Here is a 27719-nt window from a genome sequence, read left to right on the forward strand (position 1 = left end):
TAAAATTTAGTACACTAAAAAATTGAAGAAAATTTTTTAGGCTGGAGCATACAAAATCATGACGCTAGAACATAAGATATTAGAGTGATGATGAGTACAGAGAAGAATAGAGAGCTTTGTATGTTGTAGTAAGCATTTTGGGTTTTAACTGAGGAACAGTGGGAATACAAGTTTGACAGTGAATTCACATTTTAAAGCAAAAAATGATTATTTGCATAAAATATAAGAGAATGTGCTAATATTTTTTAAATAACATTAAAGAATTGTACTCAGTAAGGTACTTTAAATATATCGTAATATGTTTCTTCTTTCCCAGGTATAAATGACCTATATAATTAAGAACATACAATTTTCCATTGTAAATTTTGTGTGTAAATTCTATATCTCCATTTGGAGAACAGGAAGAAGTTGCCAGTTCTTCCTTAGGAGGTAGCAAGATGAGAACATAGTGATAAAAATGGCAGCAGATATAACATGGAAAACATTAGGCTTAGTTATTTTGTTAAATGCACATTGGAGATCTGAGCAGCCTTCCCCCTTATTCTGGCTATGGCCAGTGCACATAATTGAATCTAGGTGTCTTTTCAGTGTGATGCTAAGTCATGAATCGAACAAGCTGAGCATAGGTTTGAATGTTGGTCAAGCTGAATTATTGTAGGACACTGTATTGTAAAAATATGAATTATTTTTGCTTGTATCAGGCAAAGGTTGTATTAATAGGGGCATTAATAAGTTTGGTATCGTATAACTGATTCATAGAGCAGGTAATTCATTTGTAAATAGTTCCAAGAATCTTTCCTGAATAATTTAAACCTTCATGCTGTGGTCTTCAGTACTTAATTATACACTTTGAGCATATGAAAGCAATTTATTCACATATTAAGCTTTGTTTAAAATAACTGAAGAGGTCTTCACTCTTCATAAGACTAAAACTTTTATTTTAAAAATTTATCTGTTGACTGAATTGTTATTTATTTGATAGCATTATTTCTTGGAGTTGGCCAACTGAAGAATGTGAAAGCAAGATGTAGTTCCATCTTTTAAAAGTCCCAGGGTATCTTTCTTGACATTTTAAAAACTGGGGATTCTACACAATTTTTTCTTTTTTACTGTAAAACAAGCAAACCGGCCAATGTAACCAGCACAGTGGGTAGACTTTTACTTAGTTATCAGTATAGATAATACACCATTGTCTTCAAAAATGAGGTACACGATATAAAAAATTGCTTAATTTTTTAGTTAACAAAAAAATTGTTCTAAGAATCCACTCTAGATCGCCATGCCCAAACAAGATAAACATGACAACATCTTCCTGCAAGCATTTATTAGATGCTGACATTTCAATCACTGTGCCCCTCACACAGCATTGCCCGTTTATTTCCTGACTGTCTTGTCAACTTGGCCATGCTCTCTTCTTTGTAATCCCAAGGCCAAGAGAAGGTGTTGGTCTGTGTGGTTGATACTTGGGACATTTCTTCTTGGACTTTACACTTCCTTCGTGGCTGTCTTTAGCATACTAACCAGTGCTCTAAGAAAAATAAAGAAAAGAGGATTGATAATTTAATTAATAAGTTTGCCCACCTTGGTACTTATAATCTATCAATAGCTCACCAGACTTTTTAGGATCAAGTTCAAACTTTTTCACATGGCCTGCAGAGACTTCCATGGATCGGTTCTCTGGCACCTCCGTTTCTCTCTCTCTCACACACACACACACACACAGACACACTCTGCATACCCTAAGCATTTTTTATTGATTAGTGGTTGTAAAGCCTGCTGTAGTCTTTCATGCCTCAGTCCTCTGCACTTACCCCTTCATCTGCATAGAATAACCTCCCCCTCCTATCTTCCCTATTTGGTGGAATTCAACTTATCCAATGCAAGCAGAGGTGCTCTGATGCCTCCTTTCATGCTGCACTACCTCTCATTAAGAGCTGATTACTTCCTTCTTTCCCCATTCTGAACAGCTATCTTACAAAACGCACTACTATAACATTTGTCAATCATTTTTCTGTTCTGTCATTATTAAAATCTTTGTTTCTGTGCTCACAGAGGTTACAGCCATTGTCTCTATACTCCTAAAGTCTCAATGCTTTGCACAAAAGGGTGTCCTAATGTATATTTGTGGGAGGAAGGAAATAAGTGAGGAGAGAAGATAAATTAGTAGTTGCACTTACTCTCCTTCAGATATGCTTACATTTTAAATGGCATATGCAACTGATAAAGGCATGCTTACTTGAATTTTTAGGGATTCAGCCAACACATAAAGAAAATCATTTCAATAAGAGGCTTCCAAGTGTGGGGGTCAGAGGCTCTTGGCCCCCTAAAAGGTTGCTAAAAAATCACTGATCTGAGACCAATTGATTAATAGGAGAAAAGGTGCACAAATTGATTTAATGCGCAGAAACTGGAGGCTTTGAAATGAAGATTCAACTTTTCAAAGAGTAACAGAAGCTTATACACTATATTGAGGCAGAAAGAATGACGGCTTGAATTCTGGTTAAACAAATTCAGTGGTAAGACAGGTGATGAGAAAGGGAAAGGAACAAGCTTAATTAGCAAAGGTGGCCTTGCTATGTAGATGAAGCCTCCCTCAGAGATAATGGAGGGTAAATGTTCCTTTTTAGACTTTTAAGGTGTCAAATTATCCATCTCTCCCAGATCCAGAAAGGCACAGAAAAGAGAGGCATGGTCACATTAATGGAGATTCTCTACAGATGCAAATTTCCCCCATCTCAGTCTGCTGGCGTTGAGGCAGCCATTTCAAAATATGTAAAATAAATATATTTGGAGATAAAATATTTTTTATTTCCTTCACAGGAACCACCAAATCCACAGCCTGTATGAAAGCTGCTTCTTCCAGCCTCAAGTAAGACTGGCCTAACTTTCACCAACAGTGAATGAAGTAGATTGTGGTTAAGATATATTCTAGAGAGAAGACAATGTGTTTCCAGGAAAATGGTACCTGAATTGTAGAGAAGGCAGTGCAGGGTGATTATTATCTGAAATAGTGTTCTAACATCAAAAGGATGGACTCCTCCTCTATAGAAGCAGAAAGGCAGGTGAGCAGAAGACTGAATCCCTAACAAGACTTAAAGCTGTGTAAGCTCAGTCCAGAACTGGCAAAGGGGCTTATGTGATAATTCTAATGAATGATTTACTCCAGAACTTTCCAGCTCCTTCTTCATGAGGAAGAGCTTATGATTATGGTGATGTTAATAAAAATAACAGTAGGTAACCAAAACTAAGTTATTTCTATTTAAAAGGAAATTGACATGTATTGATATTTTAAATCCCTACAACAATCAATGAAGCAACACTGACACAGGAATAATACAGGGTGGTCAGAGAATTAAAATTCCAGATAGTAGTTCCGCATTACTAGAGGCTATCGGCTGATAAGACCCTGAAAAACAGTGTGGACCAAGCTGCCTAAAAGCAACTAGACTCAACATGGTGCTGGATTTGACTTAGGTTTCCCTTAGGACCCCATTATATGCTCATGAATATAATAAATCACACACTTCAAGCACCATAATGGCTCCAAGAACACTCATATTTGGTGTATAAATAGATAGAACCATAGTTCTGAGAAATCTCCACCTTTTTCCAGGAATTTTCATGAATATTTCACTCCTTGGTTGAAGAAATCCATAAAGGTAGCAGCCCTAAACCCTGTTGCTTGACTCTTTCTTGAGTACTCCCACACTCTCATTGGCTTTTCTTTTTTTTCTTTTCTTTTTTTTTTCTGTTTCTTTTTTTTTTTAATTTTTATTTTATTATTATTATACTTTAAGTTTTAGGGTACATGTGCACAATGTGCAGGTTTGTTACATATGTATACATGTGCCATGCTGGTGTGCTGCACCCATTAACTCGTCATTTAGCATTAGGTGTATCTCCTAATGCTATCCCCCCCCTCCCCCCACCCCACAACAGTCCCCAGAGTGTGATGTTCCCCTTCCTGTGTCCATGTGTTCTCATTGTTCAATTCCCACCTATGAGTGAGAATACACGGTGTTTGGTTTTTTGTTCTTGCAATAGTTTACTGAGAATGATGATTTCCAGTTTCATCCATGTCCCTACAAAGGACATGAACTCATCATTTTTTATGGCTGCATAGTATTCCATGGTGTATATGTGCCATATTTTCTTAATCCAGTCTATCATTGTTGGACATTTGGGTTGGTTCCAAGTCTTTGCTATTGTGAATAGTGCCACAATAAACATACTTGTGCATGTGTCTTTATAGCAGCATGATTTATAGTCCTTTGGGTATATACCCAGTAATGGGATGGCTGGGTCAAATGGTATTTCCAGTTCTAGATCCCTGAGGAATCGCCACACTGACTTCCACAAGGGTTGAACTAGTTTACAGTCCCACCAACACTGTAAAAGTGTTCCTATTTCTCCACATCCTCTCCAGCATCTGTTGTTTCCTGACCTTTTAATGATTGCCATTCTAACTGGTGTGAGATGGCATCTCATTGTGGTTTTGATTTGCATTTCTCTGATGGCCAGTGATGGTGAGCATTTTTTCAAGTGTTTTTTGGCTGCATAAATGTCTTCTTTTGAGAAATGTCTGTTCATGTCCTTCACTCACTTTTTGATGGGGTTGTTTGTTTTTTTCTTGTAAATTTGTTGGAGTTCATTGTAGATTCTGGATATTAGCCCTTTGTCAGATGAGTAGGTTGCGAAAATTTTCTCCCATTTTGTAGGTTGCCTGTTCACTCTGATGGTAGTTTCTTTTGCTGTGCAGAAGCTCTTGAGTTTAATTAGATCCCATTTGTCAATTTTGGCTTTTGTTGCCATTGCTTTTGGTGTTTTAGACATGAAGTCCTTGCCCATGCCTATATCCTGAATGGTAATGCCTAGGTTTTCTTCGAGGGTTTTTATGGTTTTAGGTCTAACATTTAAGTCTTTAATCCATCTTGAATTAATTTTTGTAGAAGGTGTAAGGAAGGGATCCAGTTTCAGCTTTCTACATATGGCTAGCCAGTTTTCCCAGCACCATTTATTAAATAGGGAATCCTTTCCCCATTGCTTGTTTTTGTCAGGTTTGTCGAAGATCAGATAGTTGTAGATATGCAGCATTCTTTCTGAGGGCTCTGTTCTGTTCCATTGATCTATATCTCTGTTTTGGTACCAGTACCATGCTGTTTTGGTTACTGTAGCCTTGTAGTATAGTTTGAAGTCAGGTAGCGTGATGCCTCCAGCTTTGTTCTTTTGGCTTAGGATTGACTTGGCAATGTGGGCTCTTTTTTGGTTCCATATGAACTTTAAAGTAGTTTTTTCCAATTCTGTGAAGAAAGTCATTGGTAGCTTGATGGGGATGGCATTGAATCTATGAATTACCTTGGGCAGTATGGCCATTTTCATGATATTGATTCTTCCTACCCATGAGCATGGAATGTTCTTCCATCTGTTTGTATCCTCTTTTATTTCATTGAGCAGTGGTTTGTAGTTCTCCTTGTATAAGCAAATCAATAAATGTAATCCAGCATACTTTTTGCTTTTCAATAAATATTTGTACACTCATGATTTTCTGACTCTTCCTTGTATTCCTTCTTGCAGCAGTGTCAAAATACTGGTCACCAGCTGGATTTGAGGTCCCAGCAGCGTTTCGGGACCTCCTCCAGCCCACCAGCATCAACACTATTATTGTTTTCATTTTACCATAATGGAAATGGAAGTGTAGAAAAACCAAGAAAATTATGTACCTAATTCTCCATGGTAACCTCTCTCATTTTTTGTTATTCAATTATTCAACAAATATTGATTGAGCATTTATATATGTGGTGAGTACAATTCTAGACACTGGATACATGATTTTATGTATGCTTATGAGTGTCACATAATAGCACATATCAACCGTCTGGTTTTCTGTTATTCATTCACAAAAGCAAACTTTTTCTCACATTCCATAAATGTGAGAAATTTGATAGGAATATCCTTAGTATGGAAAATCTATTGAGGCGAGGATAAATGTAATATCTGATGGGGTTCTGATACGAAAAATAAGCGCATGAAAGTACTGGGCCATTGCACTCTTCAGAAAGCTTCTGCTATCAGCTGCACCTAACTCCTGATTAGCAGTCATTCCTGGTATCTTCTACAGCCTCCTTAGGCTACAACCATCAAGCTGCAGAGAGAAGAACCAGGAGGACACTCTTATTCAGTTCAGTACTCCAGATGTTCTTTAAAATACTTTGTGGAAATGCGAATGATGTACAAAAAGCTGGTATATACTTAAAGTACAATGTAATGATTTTGGAGAAAAATATGTTATCTGTGACACCATCACAAATATATATCTGTGACACCATCACCACAATTAATGCCATAAACATATCCATTGCCTCCAAAAATCTCCTCTATATTATTATTATTATTTTATTTTATTTTTGTGATAAGAACACAAGATAAGATCTACTCCCTAATCAAATTTTTAGGTGTACAGTACAGTATTGTAAACTATAGAAATTGTTGAAGAGTCAAACTCTGTAAAATATTTGAAAAGGTTTATTCTGAGGCAAAAACAAATGACCACTGGCCCAGGACACTGGCCCAGGACACAGCCCCCGGGAGATCCTGAGAATACATGTTCAAAGTGGTTGGGCAACAGCTTGATTTTATGCATTTTAGGGAGATATAAGACGTCAGTTGATACATGTAAGATGTATGCTGAGTTTGTCCAGAAAGGCTTGACAACTGGAAGTGGGGGCTTTCAGGTCATAGACAGATTCGAAGATTGTCTGATTGGCAATTGGTTAAAAGTGTTATTATTTAGAGACCTGGAATCAATACCAGGGAATGTCTGGGTTACCATAAGGAGATGTGGAGACCAAGATCTTATCATGCAGATGAAGCCTCCAGGTAGTAGATTTCAGCAAGAATAGATTTTAAATGTTTCTTATCAGACTTATAATGTCTATTCTCTCAGGCTTATGGTCTCTGTGTTGATGTTAATGTTGTTCATCTGTGAGAAATGTGCAACCTTCACTTCCCATCATGGCCTGAACCAGTTTTTCAGGTTAACTTTGGAAAGCCCTTGGCCAAGAGGAGTGATCCATTCAGATAGTTGGACAGGGCAGAGGGGTGGTGCTTAGAATTTTATTTTTGGTTTACAAAACTATGCTGTACAGAGTATCTCTAGAAATTATCTTTATTTCATAACTGACACTTTGCACCTGTTGACCAATAGCACCTCATGCCTTCTTTCTCCAGCCTCCAGAAACCACCATTCTACTCTTTGGCAGGTTTTGTCCAGCTTCTTTTCAGCATCTTATTTTATCAGCCAGGTCTTTGTGACCTGTATCTTGTGAAACCAGTCCTGCTGGAACTCCTATCTCATTTGGAGAGTAGCTTGAAGTCTTCATATGGGCACAAAATATCTTGTGATTGGCAAAATTCAAGGACAATTTCAGGAATGTCAGGAAAGCACTAAAAAGACAAAGGAGTTTCTAATGGCCAGGTGATAATCTGTGCGTCAGTAATCATTGATAATAATTTTATAGTTGTTTATGAACTATCATTGATTTATATTAATATGCAAAATGTTAAATCTAATATGAAGTATGAAAGTAATTTTTATCGATACATAATAATTGTACATATTTATGGGATACATGTGATGTTTTGATACATGCACATAATGTGTAATGATTAAATCAGGGTATTTAGGATATCCATCATCTAAAATATTTACCATTTTCTTGTTTGAAAACATTTCAAATTTCCTCTTCTAGCTATTTTTAAATATACAACACACTGTTGTTCACTATAGTCACCCTACTGTGCTATGAGTCAGTAGAACTGATTCAGTCCATCTAACTCTATGTTTGTACCCATTAACTAACCTTTCTTCACACAACCCTTCCCCCACTGCCCTTCCCATCCTCTGGTAACCATTGTTTTACTCTCTACTTCCATGAGACAAACCATTTTAGCTACCACATATGAGTGAGAATATGTGATATTTGTCTTTCTACCTGGTCTATTCACTTGACATAATGATCTCCAGTTTCATACATGTTGTAGCACATGAAAGAATTTCTGCTTTTATGGTTGAATAGTGCTCCTCTGTGTATATGTGTCACATTTTCTTTATTCCTTCATCTTCTGATAGATACTTAAGTTGGGTCCCTATCTTTGTTATTGTGAACAATGCTGAAATAAACATGGGGGTACAGATATTCATTTGCAAAAATGTGATTATAATATAAAAGGTGGTGAAAATGATTTATAATAAAATGTGAATGTAATAAAGGTATAACAGAATGTGAGTGAGTCAATTCTTCACAATAAAGATTAGGATCAACACAATTGACTGCCCAGCAACAATGATAATACAAAATAAGCAGGTTGAAAAAGGATATGGAAGATAATTGCTATCGATGGTGATGTACTGATACGGTCTGGGTTTCCAAATAAATTTGCCAATGGTTTCTTAAGTAAGAGTTGCCCAAGAGAATTTCAATTCTCATCTACCAGTAGATGACATATCTCTGGAATCCTACTCTTCATATTGATAAAACATTCTTGAATTTCCAGTTACATGAACAAATAGAGCTAATATACAAAATGCCTAACAATGAGTTAGTAATTAAATTATTATACAAATTATAAGCTTCAAAATCTTAAATCTATATGGAAAATGTAACCCAAATTTAGTTGCTATAATAAGCAATGCATAATTATAAATGAGCAATGACTCAATTCAGAAATATTTAACTTTGTCCGGGCACAGTGGCTCATGCCTGTAATCCCAGCACTTTGGGTGGCCAAGGTGGGTGGATCACGAGGTCAGGAGATCGAGACCATCCTGGCTAACACGGTGAAATCCTGCCTCTACTAAAAAAATACAACAAATTGGCTAGGCATGGTGGTGGGAGCCTGTAGTCCCAGCTACTTGGGAGGCTGAGGCAGGAGAATGGCCTGAACCCAGGAGGCGGAGCTTGCAGTGAGCCGAGATATAGCCACTGCACTCCAGCCTGGGCGACGGAGTGAGACTCCATCTCAAATAAAAAAAAAAAAAAAAGAAAAAAAAGAAATATTTAACTTTGTACTAAGACCCCTGTTAAGACAAGAATCAATCCATTCATGTCTCAAAAATCTACATCTCAGGCTAATCTGAGGTTTCATTCTTTTTAACCACTAAAAGATTACTGAACTTCTAAAGAGGTGTAAGAGTGAATACCTTCTATTATTACTGCAGCTTTGAAAATAAGCAGAATAAGAATAATAATAAAATTAGGAATTATGAATAAATAATTTAAATCTTAGAAGTTGGTAAATTTTATAATTTGTTTAATTATAAGTACATTAGTAAGTTTTAATTATTCCAATATTCTCGTTTCTTTTGTCTGTTTAAAGTTAGTAAAGCTTTTATTTTAATTAATTTTGTAGAAACATCTGATTAAATTAGTCTATAATTATCTTTTTGACTTCAATAAAATTCATTGTGCTTAATTAATTAATTTGGATGAGTTGTGTAGTGTTGGAATAATATTTGGATTTTGATTATTTAATATATTAATGAATGTTATATTATGAATAGCTTAATAAATAAATACATGTTGGCTATTAAATAGATTTCTAAATAAATTAAACCAAGTGCATGTGGTGTGACTATTTCTTCACCACAAAAACTCCACAGACATTAAGGAATCTCTGAACAATTAAAATAAAATTAATATTGGGATGGAAAGGACAAAGAAAAACTTCCAAGTGGAGTTAAATTATGGTTTTGATGCTAAGGACCTTTCTGCTGAGAATATAACCCTGAAAAATGTAGGAAGTAAAAAAACTTGACAATAGATATAGATCAAATGATGGAGATGGGGGCAGCCTTGAATGACAATCTACTTATTTTCCTTTTTTAAAAAAATAAAAATTAATCTTTAACTAAATGAAATTTAATTTGACTTCAAATTGATTTCATTGAAATGTTGAAGACAAAATTAAAGCTAAAATATTTGAAAATATGATTTTACATAACGTGCGGAATTAATTTGAATTGGGAGACATTGGAGACAGAGACCAATTTGAAAGCCGATGCTATGATTGCTAAACGCAGTGATGAGCCTGAGCTTGTGTGGTCATTGGGACTGTGGGAGGAAAGAGAGGAACAGCAGTACAGCAGAGGCACCGGCACATCTGTATGCCAGAGAAGGAATGGGTGGACAAAAACTGCCCTTATATTTGGAGCCTGGGAAATAGCCATCCAGAGGCCCATTCATTTCCAGAGCAGAAAGTCTTCTATTATTCCTTCGAAAGATTTATCTTTGCAGCTTGACACTCACAATGGTACATATTTAAAGAGACACAAACATATCACTGTCACTTCCTTTGTGAGTCACCCTGGGAATTTCAGGTACCCCACAGTAAAGTCAATAGCCTAGTAAAATAAAGGTCTCCCTTTAATATTCAACTCCACAAGGAGATGTTTATTATGGCAGAGAAAAACATTTTTACTTTGGATCTCTGAGTTCATGTTGTGGACAATCGTTTCTGTGGGTGCTTGAGTGTGATGAATTATAACTATGAAAACTGTGACATTTTAACAAGAACTGGCCCAGAAATTCTGTGCCTGAGGACAAATCTCCTACTCAAGTGAGAAAAACATGGTAGCTTTGAGAAGGTCCAGGGTCTTATAATATGGAATCAATTAGGATATAAAATAAATAAAAAAGAAGTTGGCCTGTTTTCATGCTAGAAATAGCTTAGCCCAAAGGATGGACTTTTTTTTTCTTTCTCACTCTATATCTGGTCTCTTCATAATTCTGTCTTCCGGTCAAGTTCTACTTTCCTTTCAAGCAGAAGTTGCAAACTGGTGGCCCTCAGGCTGAATCAGGATAATGAAAAACATGTTATGAGTTCAAAGTGTTAGAAAATAAGACCAATCATCTTAAGAAATAATTGTCAAGATTTGAAAATCAAAGAATTTCACAGATAAATATAACTTCTTGGCATCTCTTGAAAAAAAAATGGAAGATCTAATTCCTTCCCGGCAACAATTGGTGAAATTGAATAGTGCTGTTACTTGGAGGTATTACATGGGTGAGGAGTCCTGCCCCAGGCAAAAACTCGTGTGTGATTTTTCAGACTCAACCATAGGCAATTACAAGGCTTCATCAGGAGGGCTTCATGTGGGTAATCTGCCCTCCTCACACCAAACTTTGCAGACAATGCTGCAGCTTCCTCCCGGAAATTATAGTCCAGAACTCAGGCTCAGCAGCTCTCAGGCTAGCTATCTGTACATGCATGTCTGCATTCCTAGCCCAGGAACCTTCGTGTGAAGGCCTCCTTATTATGGGGGCCTCGGCTGCAACACTTTTCCTATTGTTACTTAGTACCTTTCCATTCTTAGTCCTTCTCCTTCTTTCTACCCCCCATAAAAAGGCAGGAGCCTCTTGTTCTTTGGCAGTGAAATTATTCCTCTTGTCTGTGCTGATCCACCTGACCCCTTGCCCAGTGTCCTTCCATGGAGAAGAATAGAACACTGGGGGACCTGTACTTCTCTTTCCCCCCGCTCGCCTTTGGCTTGCACTGTTGAATAGGTGAGAAAATTCTTATTGTTACTTTTAGTTTTTGGCTCCTTCTTCTAACTGATTACCCGAATACCTAACTGATCAACAGCGGATACCAGATTCAGCTCAGTGTCAGATCACTTCCTATTATCACATCTATCCTGATATACCCATTTATACCACATTTTTGTTATAAGGCGTTTGAATATGAATCCCTGTTTCCTGGCATAACTCCATTCTCACTTAGTCCAGAAATTCTTGACCACACAGCCCTTGCTGATGTCTTCTAAAATTGCATAGAGTCTTGAAACTCATGTGTGGTCCATGCACAAAGAAAATCACCATCACATGATAGCTTGATAAAGATAAAGTATTTCAGGCCCCACACCAGACCTATCAATTTAAAATCTGCATTAGACCAAGATTCCCAGGTAACTTGTATGTGCTTTACAATTTGAGAAACACTGGTGTAGAGCATCCTTCTGGATCATCCAAGATAGCATGATATGTGTTTGACTAGTTCATATTTATTAGACATATCTTATAAAGTAGACTTCAAGCATCTGGATGGTAGAGAGAGTGTCCTGGGAAATTTCTGTGGTATATGCTGCAAGGCGAACTAGCAAAGACTGAGGGAAACAGAAAGTACATATAAATCCTTCATCTAATAAACTTGTTCTTTTTTTTTTTAATTGGCTTCCCAAAACCTATACCACATTTGTGACCACAGATAAATATGGAAGATGGACAACCGAGAGCTGAGCATGGCAGCAGCTCTACACCCATCTTGTTTCACCCTGAGCAGCTCCCTCTTGGTATTTGTTTGACTATACACCTGTCTCAAGACATTTGGTGGTTCATGGCTCTGACTTTAATGACTGGACTTGATGTTTTAAATGCTTTTTCCTTAGGAGGACTGAAAACATTTGCAAACACTTGGACTTCTCCACCTCTTATCTATCTGAGATTGGATTCCTTATCATTCTCCCAACAGTATTGAAACCCTAGCATAGACTCTCTTGGACTGGCATTTGATCCAGCCTATATAGTATTTTAAAATAAGCTTTTACAGCTAAAAAGTGTGTCTTACTTTTTACATAAGACAAAAAGCACCAATTAAGCATTATATGGGTTGATTTTTGTTACAATTGAACTAGTTGAGAAGTCAGCTATGGCCAGTGTTTACAACAACAGAGTAGCCTGTTGTTGTAAACCAAAATTTTATTGAAACACAGCCATAGTCATTCATTTGCATATTGTCTATGTGTGTTTTCACACTACAATGGGAGCATTGGGTAGTTGTGACAGAGACAAGATGGCCCTCAAAGCCTAAAATAATACCATCTGGCCTTTTAAGAAAAAGTTCCCAGCTCGGACTACTCAATTTTGTGAAACAAGTCAACCAAATAATACTTTTGGCACTTGGCAAACAAATGACTGCTTGATTTTCTAGCTTTTAATAGGCCCTGTGCACTTACCATCAATGAGTAACACAAAAAGAAACATAGGAACTGATTTTTTTAAATGAGGCAAAAAGTCACCTCATTTTTCTTTAAATGTGGTAGACAACCTATCATTCTTATGACTACTAAATGTGTTTTGAGTTCTCAGCTCTCCATGTGGCAAATTTAAAAACTCTTCTTCATGTATCAGTCCATTTCTTTAGATTATTTAGCAAAGGTGTATTTATTTTATATATTCATATACCAACATGTGACATTGTTCTAATATGGCTGTAACTGTGCTAGGTACTGTAGGAAACTAAATCTAAACAATAAATGTGACAGATGCTTCTCAGTCTACAATCCATATGGAATTATGTGAGCAACTGAGCTGCAAAATCTGTATTTCCATGGAGCACCAGATTTTGTGAAGCTAAAGTGGCTGGTGAATGTTTACTCAAAGGCTATAACCTTGAGAATATAGTGATCGCAGATAGTCCAGGCTTCAGTCATTATATACAAAGAGTTGAACTCCATTGGTAGAACTTCAACATGGTCTCAGTGGAACAGAACAGGACATGCATGAGTGAAAGGGTAGCTGGAAATGAGAGGCTATAAATGGATGTTCCCTCCAAGATAAAGAAGACAACTGTGATACCGAGTCTCCAAAGATTCTTCCCCTGTCCTATCTCCAACGCATGTGTTCTCAGTTTTCACATTCTGCAACTCTCTTTCCCTTGACTAAATTCACTTATGCTGTCTATTCACTAAGGCAGGGGTCTGCAACCTGTGGGTCGTGGACCAATACTGGTTCCTGGCCTGTTAGGAACTGGGCCACACAGCAGGAGGTGAGTGGGGATTGAGCAAGCGAAGCTTCATCTGTATTTATAGCTGCTCCTCATCACTTGCATTACCGCCTGAGCTCCGTCCATTGTCAGACCAGTGACGGAATTACATTCTTATAGGAGTGTGAACCCTATTGTGAACTGTGCATGTGACTGATCTAGGTTGCATACCCCTTATGAGAATCTAACTACTAACATTTGTCACTATCTCCCATCACCTCCAGATGGGACCCTCTAGTTGCAGGAAAACAAGCTCAGGGCTCCCATTGATTCTACATTATGATGAGTTGTATAATTTATTTTACTATATCTTAAAATGTAATAGTTATAGAAGTAAAGTGCGTAATAAATACAATGCACTTGAATCACCCCCAAACCATCCCCCACTATGGTCTGTGGAAAAATTGTCTTCCGTGAAACCAGTGCCTGGTGCCAAAAAGGATGGGAACTGCTGCACTAAAGGAAATCGTCTGGAATGTCTTAAAATTTGAAATGAATATAATACTCTCAAATCTTCCTTAAGTGCCAAAATATGTTTACATAAAGGCACAGACATTTTTCAGTCATTATTTATTAGACAACAGAGGCATGTTGATGTAAAAGAAAGAAAAGCTGAGAAGCAGAATTGGGGATTGGAGTGAATTCTATTGCCTGCCTTGCAGCGCTGTTCCCAGAGATCCTAGGATTAGACACATGAGGGACAACTGAACTTTGCATCTACTTCTGTTATTCACAAGAGCAAAGGTGGAAAACATTAGAAATAAATTTTCTGAAACCAAAACCTTGAAATCCTTTTACGGCTACTCTAGAACAAAATAGTGATGGAAAAACATTACTCAATTTTTCTGAAGACGCGTTTAAAAGTACCATGAGCAAAGTGAAGTCAAACAAGCTTATTCTACAGATATTGAATCCATAGCTAAGAATACAGCAGTCCTTCTATTATATTTGAAGCACTACAGTAATAACAGTGTGTTTTGGATGAAGTAGAGCTTCCAGTTAGAAAGTTGATCAATCTAACTGACGATCAATCTCTATCTAATTTTGTTCCTCCTGAACTCCAATTTATTTTCTATACTGGAGCCAGACAGATGTTTTTAAATGGGAATATTACAGTTTTACCACTCATAAAACAATGTTATGAAAATTTCCAAATATTTACAATGGGAAGACAATGACCTACATGATCTGGCTTCTACCTACCACTCCATCTTCCTCTTGCCCTAAAACACATCTCTCTCTCTCTCACACACACACATACCCTCCTACTTACCACTCCATCTTCTTCTTACCCTAAAACACATGCACACCACACACACACACACACCTATATACCACTCCATCTTCCTCTTGCCCTAAAACACATCTCTCTCTCTCACACACACACACACCCCCTACTTACCACTCCGTCTTCCTCTTGCCCTAAAACACATGCACACACCACACACACACACGAACACCCCTACTTACCACTCCATCTTCCTCTTGCCCTAAAACATATGCACACCACACACACACACACACACACCCCCCATATACCACTCCATCTTCCTCTTGCCCTAAAACACATGCACACACCACACACACATACACAGACATTCATATACACTTGAGCACTCCTGGTCTTTTAATAGAATTCTTAGAATTACCATGTTTCATTTTACCACAGGGCAGACCTCCACAGAGAGCTCCTCCCATGTCTCCTCATCCGGTGAATTAATTCTGAACATGTTGTTAGCTCCATCTCCACTTTCTCTGAAAGGCTTTACTCATGCCCCTCAGACTATTATATACTCTCAAACTATCTCACCTCTTTATTAGAGAACTTATTTCTACTTTTATTTTTTCACATAGATATGTAGTTACTTAAATAATGTCTTGGAGAGTACTAGGTTGTAACTTGCATGAGGGCAGGATCCTATATGATTTTGTCTGGCACTAAGAACAAAACTGTTAATTCAAAGAAGTGAATGATGGAATAACATCAATGGCTCCATAATCCACCATAACCAGACAGCACTGTTCCTGGTGTCCTGGGTTCGTTATATAACCTTGCTGGTGATTTCACATTTGCTGAATTTGACGCATAGACTCTGATTTTATTTATTTGATCTGAAATCCTGTGGGAAATGTAGGACGGAGATTGTTAACTCTTTATTCTGCATGATAAATGAACTGAGGCAGGAAAGGAGAAAGTTTTTGCAAGTTTTGTCAAGAAGAAAAGTCAGGTATATGTAGAAATACAACTTACATACGAATCTTTCTTAAGTTCCTCTGTTCTATGCCTTTTTTGGAACTTCACTACCGTTTTCTTACATTTTCTTCATTGTCTTCGATAAACACACACACACATACACACACACACAACATTTCTCTTATAACTCCTAAAAATGTGGTCACTGGGCATTAGAAAAAAATGGTGAAAAGACCACAGTGAATATGCAGGGTTGGCACGAAGAATATAGATTGCCTTGGGAATCATACAGGCCTGGGGTTAACCCTTACCTCTATTCTTAACTGCCTATTTGATGTTCCATAAATTAACTTCTAAACCTAGAATTTTCTTCAAATATAAAAGAGCATCAATATGTTGTATAAATTATGACAATTAAGTGTTTATAATAAATTTTTAAACAATTATTTATAATTGTTTGCACATAGTTCTAAATATATGTTAGAGTTCAACTACTGCTGTTTAATGCTATGGCCACTAGTTAGATTTCCTGAGTCTTCTGGTCTGAAATTCATACCGATATGGGGCCAAGCATGTTATCAGGATGAGCTGCACCAGTGGAATTTTATACTTGACACTGATAGAAAGATAAACTTAATTTGCTTTTTTGAGCAATATTGAGTCAACCAGTTCATATTTGTAAATCAAAGAGCCAATATTACATATATTCTATTGACCTTTGAATAACAATTTGTCTGACCTACTTTTTTTAAGTACTTGGGCAATTATGCATCATATTGCTGGTTAATTTACTCCATTAACTTAGAATTCAAGGAAGGAACAGAAACTCCTGTGCGCTACAGCTGAAAAAAAAATCTGCACTTGGTCTAATTCTAAATACTTCTGAAGACATACGGAGGAAGTGGAGACAACTATTACATGAAGGATATAACCCATTATTTATCAATCAGCATATAATGTGTTTATAATACAAGGATTACTGGAGATAATATCAGAATATTTCCTAGGTCACCTGCTTGTACTTATTTATTGCCAGTTTAAGCTTGTGCTAATTTATTGCTAGTTTAAAACCAATCTAAAGGATCTGGATTCAAAAGAGTTTAAGATTACTTAATATTGGTAGAATCAAATGGATTTGTTTTTATCTCTAGCATTTGGTGTTGAAAATAAATTTAAAATATTTTAAAAATATAATTTTACTTTTGTAAAACAAACCGATATTGAGATATTAAATAAAATTTATTTTCCTGTTTCATGCACATTTTTAAGAGCTGTTGTGTAACTAAATTTGATAGTCTAGACTTACTTTAAAAGTCAGGAACACCCCATTTTAATCCGCTAAAAGAATAGGTTATAATTGAATCTTCTAAACTGAACAAGTTCGTTCTGTCTCTGAGCCCTGCTTTATTCCTTGCCATTCCTAGGAACTCCGCTCTCAGTACGTCATTGAATTACTTTTCTGGTCTCTCATTGCCACCATAGAGTATAAACGTTTCAGAGAACCAGTGAGGATATAAAATCAAGGAGGTAAGCAACAAGGGAAGCAAAAGAGTCTGAGGATTGATTGAAATAAAAGCAAACATTTATTAATATCCTACTTTTGCATTTATCACATAAACAGCAGTGCATTTGGAAGGCCAGGATTCTGTACACAGATGAATAAATGCTAAAATTATTTATAATTGTATAACCAAAATAATTGCAAACAAAACAAGTGTGTTCAATATTTTACTGATGAATAACATAAAACTCGGCCCATTTTGTGAATGAAAGGCTGACATTTAAATTTAGTTCTGTATAACACTGTATATATTTTGTTTGAATTTTTTTCTAGTACGATGTTGACTAAACCAATGAACAAAAAGCAATAAGTAAATATGTCTTTAGAGTCATTAAATTCATACTTGAAGAAATCTACTTATTATGATCAGTAATCATAATAAATGTAAATTATTTCAACTGATGTACTGCAAAACTACTGGTATTCATGCATATATTATCAAAGTGAGCAAAAAAATGAGTAAAAATTATACCTGTGGTTAGAGAATGTTCCCTTAAAGTAAAGCTGCTGAAGCTCCCTGCGGTGCCCGTATGCAGTAAACATACAGACACTGAATAATAAAAACTAATGACAGTCAAATGGTTGGGTAAGGATTCACTATCCACGAGCTCCACAAAATCTAAAAGATTGGAAGACTTTCCTATTAGTAAATAGATGGGAAATTGTAAAACCAAAAACAACATTTAGGCTATAGATTGCCTACTGATATGGGTCTTCAGGCTTATTGTCAGTATATTGAAGGAATGTTTAATGTTCTAGTGATCACTGGGATATATGAGTCATGAATGAAGGAATCTTATAGTCCATGCACTTAGAATAAGGTCTCGCACAATGAGGCTGCTCACTAAATATTGAATGTATGCATCTTAATACCAATATACTTGAAGTCTTATGGGAAAGAGATAAATTTGTGGAGAAAACATAAATCTGATTCAAGAAGAAATAGAAAATCTAAAAAATCATATGAACATAAAGACATATAATCAGTTGTACATAGTAACTAGCAGAACATTTTTGCTAAATATTTAAAGAGCATTCTTCCAATCTTTTTTATTATTTAAAAAAATCACTCCTAATTTATTTTATAATCTTGATACCAAAACCAGGAAAGGACACTGAGAAAAAGAAAAAATATATATGATACAAGCATACTTGTGGACATAACCAAACCCAGATATCACATACTTGTAAGAAACAACTGGACTCGTGTAAATCAACAGAGTTCTACGATGACCATGCAAAGCAAAAATAAACCAGCAAACAGGTAAATGAAAGTTGACCCTGTAGGCGTATGATATTTGGGACTATGGCTGCCAGTACCAAAGGTGCTAGATCTTAGGTGACTGGAGCCAAGATGGACATACCCAGCATCCAGATGTGAATGCCAGAACACCAGATCACATATGCTGACAGCATGTTATAAGAAGCTGATCCAGATTAGCAAGCAAGCAGCAGGGAATGATTTTGTCTTGGGGTTAAACTCTGAGAGACACAATTGTGGATATATTTATCCTTGGACCAGTAATCAGTGAAGGTAACAGTCTGAAATTCCCAGACTTAGGCCTGAGGGCTGCAGAAGTGGCCAGAAGGACTCCTATAGAATAAAATCAACCTTGATCATACAAATAGTTTAGTATTATCTCATTAAATAAATATGAAGCATTTCACTACTTTTGCATATCTTAGAGAAAGTCTTGTATTTATATACTGGGAGACTTATGTAGATATATTCATAGTAGCATTGTTCATAAGTTTTTGAAAAGGTTATCCAAAGTGTCATCAGCATTAAAATGCATAAATAAAACTAACACAAGAACAGAAAACCAAACACTACATGTTCTCACTCATAAGTGGGAGGTGAACAATGAGAACACATGGACACAGGGAGGGGTACATCACACACTGAGACCTGTTGAGGGGTGGGGGGTTAGGGGAGGGATAGCATTAGGAGAAACACCTAATGTAGATGATGGGTTGATGGGTGCAGCAAACCATCATGGCACATGTATACTTATGTAACAAACCTGCGCATTCTGCACATGTACCTCAGAGCTTAAAGTATAATAAAAGAATAAAGTAAAATAAAATAATAAAATAAAATAAAAAAGAATTTACTAAACTACATGTGCCAACATAGATAAATCAATGTCCATAATGTTGAGTGAGAAAAAAGCAAGTTATACAATTTTATATATATGGTGTTATCCATTAAAAAGAGGAAAATTTAAATGGTAGCATGGGGTGCTAATTAACAAAAAACCTAAGACAATTTGAGGGAGCAAACGAGGGGATCTGAAAGTTACAGATACACAACAAATTTCAGGAGCTTGGATAACATTCTTCTTCTCGATGGTGGTAAGCACATGACTGTTTACTTCTCATTTTCTTTTTCTTTGCAATATGCATAAATGCCATATATGTATGTGTGTGGGCGTGTGTATTCTTGAGAATGTATGCTCTATTTTATTCTTTAAAATATTTTATGAAGAGTACGTTGTGGCCAGATTGTGACAGCAGCACTTGATTACCAAATAATGCATTTGAACAGATGGTCTTAAGAAATGGAGTGGCAGCAGGGTTGGACAGAAGACTTCATATTATGATGCCTACCCAGTGAAGAGTTGGGGCTCAGGAGCAAAGACTGCTTATTCAGAGTTGTCTTGCATTGGTGTTAAGTAGTAGGCCTTGATACCCTGCCTCTGTCAGTTTCTGGATGCTGGCTGTCCTAGGAAGGGTGTGACTGTGGCCGAGGCAGCACTCTGCAGCTGAAGCAGACCCTAAAGGAGCTGATAGCAGGAGGCTGGCTGGGCTCATACTGGATGCTGCTGGGTAATAAGTCCTTCTTGCATGAGGTTCGGGGCAGTGCATGACCATGGCACTGTGTAAAACTTGACTTTTTCCTGCTTGACAGTAAACTCATTGAGAGATGTCACTGAGCCTTAATTAAATTTACAATAATAGTAGTACTAGTGTCAACTGTGCATCCAGGATCTGTACTGAAACTTTATATGCATTATCTCAGTTGGAGAACTGAATGGGTCACAGAGCTAGAAAGTAGCAGAGCTGTGTGTCAAAGCAAGAAAATTGAGTTCAAGAGACATTTCTTGCCTGCAAGACTCAGTTAATTTTCCTCTGTGTAGTTGGCACAGTACGTATACCTCATATGTCACCCTCATCAACTTCTGCCTAATTTAAGTGCTGATACATAGAGCACACAACCTTGGATGTTTATGCATAGCTATTGAGAAACTCATTGATACATAGCAAGTGATGTTTGCATAGCTAAATTTCTTTAGCTCCCCATATCAAAAGTCTTACAAAGATACATTCAGGATGAAATCACTACAAAAAACCTGGGTTGCTTAGTCTTTCAAAATGGAACTCATCAAAGACTGGCTCACTTGATAGTCTTGAGGGCAGAAGGATATAACTCTACCCAGATACTCTCAGGATATGATAAAATATCCGCTTTGAAGAAGGAAAGAAAAATTTGTAGCTTTAGGACCTTAGGCAAATATCTAAACTCTCTAGATCTCAGCTACCTAAAGTTAATTGGAGACACTAATATTATTTACATGCCTCATGGTGTTGTTGTGCAAATTAAACACAAGTTCATGCCTACAAATCCCTTACAGCTGCTTCTGGCACACGTGTTTAGTAAGGGCTGAGTATTTTTGTAGGTATTATTATTTTATATATATAAGAGTACTGCCTTTTTTCAGGATTCCTAAATGTCATCTACAAAGCTGGTTCTAGGAGACAGAAAATAGATTCTGCCTCTTGGTGGGGAGTGATAAGCTTCTGGAAGTACATATGGGCCAAGAAATAGTGTTTTACACACTTTTCATTGAGGTTTTATTGAGATAATTGTAAACTTTCTGCAGTTGTAAAAAATAACATAGCAGAGTATGTCCTTTACCCAGTTCCCCGCAACGGTATCATCTTCAAAACAATGTCACAACTATGATGTCGACATGAATGCAATACATTCATCTATTCAGATTTCTCCAGTTTTTTATTATAGGGATTTTTTTGGCAAATGCCTTCTACCACACAAGTAGACAAGAGAGTTGGGCCAAATCTATGTCTGTCTGGCACAAAAGCTGTGTTCTTAACCATTGTGGTAGGAGGCATCTGACCACTGTACTTTTGCAAAGTCTGAAAAAAGAGAAACCATGCTGACAAGCTCAGCATCCATCACTGTCTAAATTGAATAGTTTATTTTTGTAGTTCCAATAATAACAGGTCAAAAAATCTCTTCCCATCTTTCACTTTCGCAATCATTGCTGTCTACAAATATGGCTAATTGATAAATGTTTAATAAAGGCAATAAAAACAGGGGAATGAAAACTACAACAGCAGTATCCATTTATCATATTCTTACCATATGCCAATTTCTATAATACTCAGTATTCACAATCCCGATTCTTTGCAGAAGCCCCTAATGTTAGATGCTATTAGCCTTTTACATTGCACAGGTGAGTCAATATATACAGACTATAAATAATGACACAGAGAGTTAATGCCATGGGTCATAACCTGTATTAGAGCCTAGGTTAATCTAAAATCAAATTCCATAATCTGAAAATTTTGGATCTTTCTCTTTTTTAAGAAAAGTTATAAACTATATTCATGAACTATGTAAAAATAAATGATAAATTTATTAAGTACATTTAAGTAATAGAATGAAGGAAAATTTACATTAAAAGAGACTACTTTTCTATTTTTTTGCTCAATATCTATTTGACCCATTTTGAGTTATCAGAGGTCAGAGTTACAAGTTGATTTTCACAGTTCATGTTAGAAGCTAGTGACGTTTATATATTAAACAATTTTTCAAGCACTGTCTCCTCAGCCATGAAAACTGAATTCTTTATTTTATAATAATAATAATAATTACTATTATTGTTATACTTTAAGTTTTAGGTTACATGTGCACAACGTGCAGATTTGTTACATATGTATACATGTGCCATGTTGGTGTGCTGCACCCTTTAACTCGTCATTTAGCATTAGGTATAAATCCTAATGCTATCCCTCTCCCCTCCCCCCACCCCACAACAGTCCCCAGTGTGTGATATTCCCCTTCCTGTGTCCATGTGTTCTCATTGTTCAATTCCCACCTACGAGAGAGAACATGCGGTGTTTGTTTTTGTCCTTGAGATAGTTTGCTGAGAATGATGGTTTCCAGCTTCATCCATGTCCCTACAAAGGACATGAACTCATCTTTTTTTATGGCTGCATAGTATTCCACGGTGTATATGTGCCACACTTTCTTAATCCAGTCTATTATTGTGGGACATTTGGCTTGGTTCCAAGTCTTTGTTATTGTGAATAGTGACACAATAAACATACTTGTGCATATGTCTTTATAGCAGCGTGATTTATAATCCTTTGGGTATATACCTAGTAATGGGACGGCTGGGTCAAATGGTATTTCCAGTTCTAGATCCCTGAGGAATCGCCACACTGACTTCCACAATTGTTGAACTAGTTTACAGTCCCACCAACAGTGTAAAAGTGTTCCTATTTCTCCACAACCTCTCCAGCACCTGTTGTTTCCTGACTTTTTAATGATAGCCATTCTAACTGGTGTGAGATGGTATCTCACTGTGGTTTTGATTTGCATTTCTCTGATGGCCAGTGATGATGAGCATTTTTTCATGTGTTTTTTGGCTGCATAAATATCTTCTTTTGAGAAGTGTCTGTTCATGTCCTTCACCCACTTTTTGATGGGGTTGTGTTTTTCTTGTAAATTTGTTTGCGTTCATTGTAGATTCTGGATATTAACCCTCTGTCAGATGAGTAGGTTGTGAAAATTTTCTCCCATTTTTAGGTTGCCTGTTCATTCTGATGGTGTTTTCTTTTGCTGTGCAGAAGCTCTTTAGTGTAATTAGATCCCATTTGTCAATTATGGCTTTTGGCACCATTGCTTTTGGTGTTTTATACATGAAGTCCTTGCCCATGCCTATGTCCTGAATGGTATTGCCTAGGTTTTCTTGTAGGGTTTTTATGGTTTTAGGTCTAACATGTAAGTCTTTAATCCATCTTGAATTAATTTTTGTATGAAGTGTAAGGAAGGGATCCAGTTTCAGCTTTCTACATATGGCTAGCCAGTTTTCCCAGCACCGTTTATTAAATAGGGAATCATTTCCCCATTGCTTGTTTTTGTCAGGTTTGTCAAAGATCAGATAGTTGTAGATATGTGGCATTATTTCTGAGGGCTCTGTTCTGTTCCATTGGTCTATATCTCTGTTTTGGTACCAGTACCATGCTGTTTTGGTTACTGCAGCCTTGTAGTATAGTTTGAAGTCAGGTAGCGTGATGCCTCCAGCTTTGTTCTTTTGGCTTAGGATTGACTTGGTGATGCGGGCTCTTTTTTGGTTCCACATGAACTTTAAAGTAGTTTTTTCCAATTCTTTGAGGAAAGTCATTGGTAACTTGATGGGGATGGCATTGAATCTATAAATTACTTTGGGCAGTATGGCCATTTTCACGATATTGATTCTTCCTACCCATGAGCATGGAATGTTCTTCCATTTGTTTGTATCCTCTTTTATTTCCTTGAGCAGTGGTTTGTAGTTTTCCTTGAAGAGGTCCTTCACATCCCTTGTAAGTTGGATTCCTAGGTATTTTATTCTCTTTGAAGCAATTGTGAATGGGAGTTCACTCATGATTTGGCTCTCTGTTTGTCTGTTATTGGTGTATAAGAATGCTTGTGATTTTTGTACATTGATTTTGTATCTTGAGACTTTGCTGAAGTTGCTTATCAGCTTAAGGAGATTTTGGGCTGAGATGATGGGGTTTTCTAGATATACAATCATATCATCTGCAAACAGGGACAATTTGACTTCCTTTTTTCCTAACTGAATGCCCTTTATTTCCTTCTCCTGCCTGATTTCCCTGGCCAGAACTTCCAACACTATGTTGAATAGGAGTAGTGAGAGAGGGCATCCCTGTCTTGTGCCGGTTTTCAAAGGAAATGCTTCCAGTTTTTGTCCATTCAGTATGATATTGGCTGTGGGTTTGTCATAGATAGCTCTTATTATTTTGAGATACGTTCCATCAATACCTAATTTATTGAGAGTTTTTAGCATGAAGGGTTGTTGAATTTTGTCAAAGGCCTTTTCTGCATCTATTGAGATAATCATGTGGTTTTTGTCTTTGGTTCTGTTTATATGCTGGATTACATTTATTGATTTGCGTATATTGAACCAACCTTGCATCCCAGGGATGAAGTCCACTTGATGATGGTGGATAAGTTTTTTGATGTGTTGCTGGATTCGGTTTGCCAGTATTTTATTGAGGATTTTTGCATCAATGTTCATCAAAGACTTTGGTCTAAAATTCTCTTTTTTTTTTTGTTGTGTCTCTGCCAGGCTTTGGTATCAGGATGATGCTGGCCTCATAAAATGAGTTAGGGAGGATTCCCTCTTTTTCTATTGATTGGAATAGTTTCAGAAGGAATGGTACCAGCTCCTCTTTGTACCTCTGGTAGAATTTGGCTGTGAATCCTCTGGACTTTTTTTGGTTGGTAAGCTATTAATTATTGCCTCAATTTCAGAGCCTGTTATTGGTCTATTCAGAGATTCAACTTCTTCCTGATTTAATCTTGGGAGAGTGTCTGTCTCGAGGAATTTATCCATTTCTTCTAGATTTTCTAGTTTATTTGCGTAGAGGTGTTTATAGTATTCTGTGATGGTAGTTTGTATTTCTGTGGGATCAGTGGTGATATCCCCTTTATCATTTTTTATTGCGTCTATTTGATTCTTCTCTCTTTTCTTCTTTATTAGTTTTGCTAGCAGTCTATCAATTTTGTTGATCTTTCCAAAAAACCAGCTCCTGGATTCATTGATTTTTTGAAGGGTTTTTGTGTCTCTATTTCCTTCAGTTCTGCTCTAATCTTAGTTATTTCTTGCCTTCTGCTAGCTTTTGAATGTGTTTGCTCTTGCTTCTCTAGTTCTTTTAATTGTGATGTTAGTGTGTCAATTTTAGATCTTTCCTGCCTTCTCCTGTGGACATTTAGTGCTATAAATTTCCCTCTACACACTGCTTTGAATGTGTCCCAGAGACTCAAAAACATGCCAAATTGTAAAGACCACCAAGGCTAGGAAGAAACTGCATCAACTAACAAGCAAAATAACCAGCTAACATCATAATGACAGGATCAAATTCACACATAACATTACTAACCTTAAATGTAAATGGGCTAAATGCTCCAATTAAAAGGCACAGACTGACAAATTGGATAAAGAGTCAAGACCTGTCAGTGTGCTGTATTCAGGAAACCCATCTCACATGCAGAGACATACATAGGCTCAAAATAAAGGGATGGAGGAAAATCTACCAAGCAAATGGAAAACAAAAAAAGGCAGGGGTTGCAATCCTAGTCTCAGATAAAACAGACTTTAAACCAACAAAGATGAAAAGAGACAAAGAAGGCCATTACATAATGGTAAAGGGATCAATTCAACAAGAAGAACTATCCTAAATATATATGCACCCAATACAGGAGCACCCAGATTCATAAAGCAAGTCCTGAGTGACCTACAAAGAGACTTAGACTCCCACACAACAATAACGGCAGACTTTAACACCCCACTGTCAACATTAGACAGACCAACAAGACAGAAAGTTAACAAGGATATCCAGAAATTGAACTCAGCTCTGCACCAAGTGGACCTAATAGACATCTACAGAACTCTCCACCCCAAATCAACAGAATATACATTCTTTTCAGCACCACACCACACCTATTCCAAAATTGACCACATAGTTGGAAGGAAAGCTCTCCTCAGCAAATGTAAAAGAACAGAAATTATAACAAACTGTCTCTCAGACCACAGTGCCATCAAACTAGAACTCAGGATTAAGAAACTCACTCAAAACCGCTCAATTACATGGAAACTGAACAATCTGCTCCTGAATGACTACTGGGTACATAACGAAATGAAGGCAGAAATAAAGATGTTCTTTGAATTCATTCTTGAATGAAATGTGAAATTATATTTATATCTCTAGATACATGTGTTGAACAGTGGCAGATTTATTTTTCTCAAAGGGTTAAAATTATCAACAAATCTTCACTAGTTAGTTGCTGTGATTGAGCCTTGCCTCTGTCCATCTTCAGAGATTTATAATTGGGTAAATTGTAAAGATTATGTATATTCTGTTGTCAATATGTCAATTATAGGAGACTTGAAGTGAATTAACTTTTCTAAAAGTCATTAAGATATTCCAACAGGCTGCAATTCTTCTAAGAATTCAAAGTTTATCTATGGTAACTAACTTGACCTTTTTTGTTTTTTTGAGATGGCATCTTGCTCTGTCACCCAGGCTGGAGTGCAGTGGCACGATCTCAGCTCACTGCAGCTTCCACCTCCCAGGTTCAAGTGATTCTCCTGCCTCTTCCTCCCGAGTAGCTGGGACTACAGGCGTGTGCCACCATGACCAGCTAATTTTTGTATTTTTAGTAGAGATGGGGTTTCACCATGTTGGCCAGGCTGGTCTTGAACACCTGACCTCAGGTGATTCACCTGCCTCGGCCTCCCAAAGTGCTGGGATTACAGGCATAAGCCACTGTGCCTGGCCTAATTTAACCCTTTTAATAACATTTTTTTAAAAAACCATTCATGTTAAGGAGAAAATGTTAAAATAAACCAAACATCAAGCATTTACTGAAGACCTAAAGAATTGTACTATATAGTGCAGGGCATATCAAATAGGTGGTTCTGGTTAATTTACATAAATAAAACTAGAGTGTGCAACATAAAAGTATAAACTAGCGTATAATTACAGATTACAATTCTTCACATACTTCAGCTAACATGATATAGTAGTGACAGAAAATGACAGATAATCAGAAAACTTATATTTACTGGAGGCTCTTTGCTTTCCAACCCTTAAATGTTGGCGTATGTTTAGGCATCATCTTTGATTCTGCTCTCATTTTGCCCCATGAATGAAATCACATCAAATGAGGCCAGCACATCTATGGCTCTGATGGGAGAGTGGGAAAGCCAGACTTACAAACTCTTAGCCAAAGTGGAAATGGGAGACTTGATGCAGCCCCATCAGGAAGCAGCTAGCCAATGAGCCACACAGTCAGCCACTTCCCCCATCACAGTGCTCAACCACCCACCCAAG

The 27719-nt window shown here is 36.9% G+C and overlaps 1 long non-coding RNA gene across 1 annotated transcript; it reads right to left on the reverse strand.

Annotated features, from left to right (window-relative positions):
• Positions 1–1309: 1309 nt before the first annotated feature.
• Positions 1310–27719, reverse strand: LOC129057943 (uncharacterized). The gene is made up of 2 exons (XR_008522714.1): positions 27603–27719; positions 1310–1528 (listed from the first exon to the last, which is right to left on the reverse strand). It is a non-coding gene; the product is annotated as an uncharacterized LOC129057943 (long non-coding RNA).

This window comes from Pongo abelii, chromosome 11 (assembly GCF_028885655.2).
Source record: "Pongo abelii isolate AG06213 chromosome 11, NHGRI_mPonAbe1-v2.0_pri, whole genome shotgun sequence".
Classification (NCBI taxonomy): domain Eukaryota; kingdom Metazoa; phylum Chordata; class Mammalia; order Primates; family Hominidae; genus Pongo; species Pongo abelii.